Source organism: Hyla sarda, chromosome 2 (genome assembly GCF_029499605.1).
Source record: "Hyla sarda isolate aHylSar1 chromosome 2, aHylSar1.hap1, whole genome shotgun sequence".
NCBI lineage: Eukaryota > Metazoa > Chordata > Amphibia > Anura > Hylidae > Hyla > Hyla sarda.
The window spans coordinates 175,437,846-175,438,541 of record NC_079190.1 but is presented as its reverse complement, the minus strand read 5'-3'; the positions used below and the strand labels follow the sequence as shown (position 1 = coordinate 175,438,541).

The 696-nt window shown below is 51.9% G+C and overlaps 1 pseudogene; it reads left to right on the top strand.

Moving 5' to 3' along the window:
* The first annotated feature begins 378 nt into the window (after positions 1-378).
* On the top strand, positions 379-468 carry LOC130359790 (U2 spliceosomal RNA; annotated as a pseudogene).
* The last annotated feature ends 228 nt before the right edge of the window (positions 469-696 follow it).

Sequence of the window (696 nt, the reverse complement as noted above, 5' to 3'; positions counted from 1 at the left end):
CAGCGCTTTCAATATACATATGGGTCCCACTGCCTAAAAACCCAGCCGGGGGATTTAAAAATGAAAGTGAAAACACACGATACATCGCAAGGTTGCGGACCATGCCGCCCGCTCCCCTGCTTAACAACTTCTGATCGCATGGGGTCTCAGCCACTGTACTACAACCCCCATCATGGAACAGACTCTGTTCCATGATGGGGGTAGTAGTACAAACACTAATGTAGCCTCCCCAGCTGTCTGCAGACTCCCGCAACCAGGGAATTTCTACTCCCAACAAGGAAATAAGTTTGTTCCATGATGGGAGTAGTAGTAGTTCTTGAGCACTAGGAGTCTGCTGATGTCACCTCTTCTGAGCATGCTCAGAAGTAATAATATGGTATCGCTTCTCGGCCTTTTGGCTAAGATCAAGTGTAGTATCTGTTCTTATCAGTTTACGCCGGTGACCCGAAGCTCCGGTATTGAGCTGGTGGGGATGGGTGCTGCAGGGTAGGAGACAGGTGTACCGGGGTGTTCCGGGGCTGGTTCTGAGGAATCAGCTCGACGGCTGCCCCAATGTGACCTGCTTCTTCCGGGTCTCTCCATGAGGTAGTGGTGGCCCTGAGGTGCCGAAACTCACTGGGTGTTAACTCACTGAGTGAACGCACTGCACCATACTCTTCACCTTTGGCACTCACCCTTGGTATCCCGGCCTTCTGG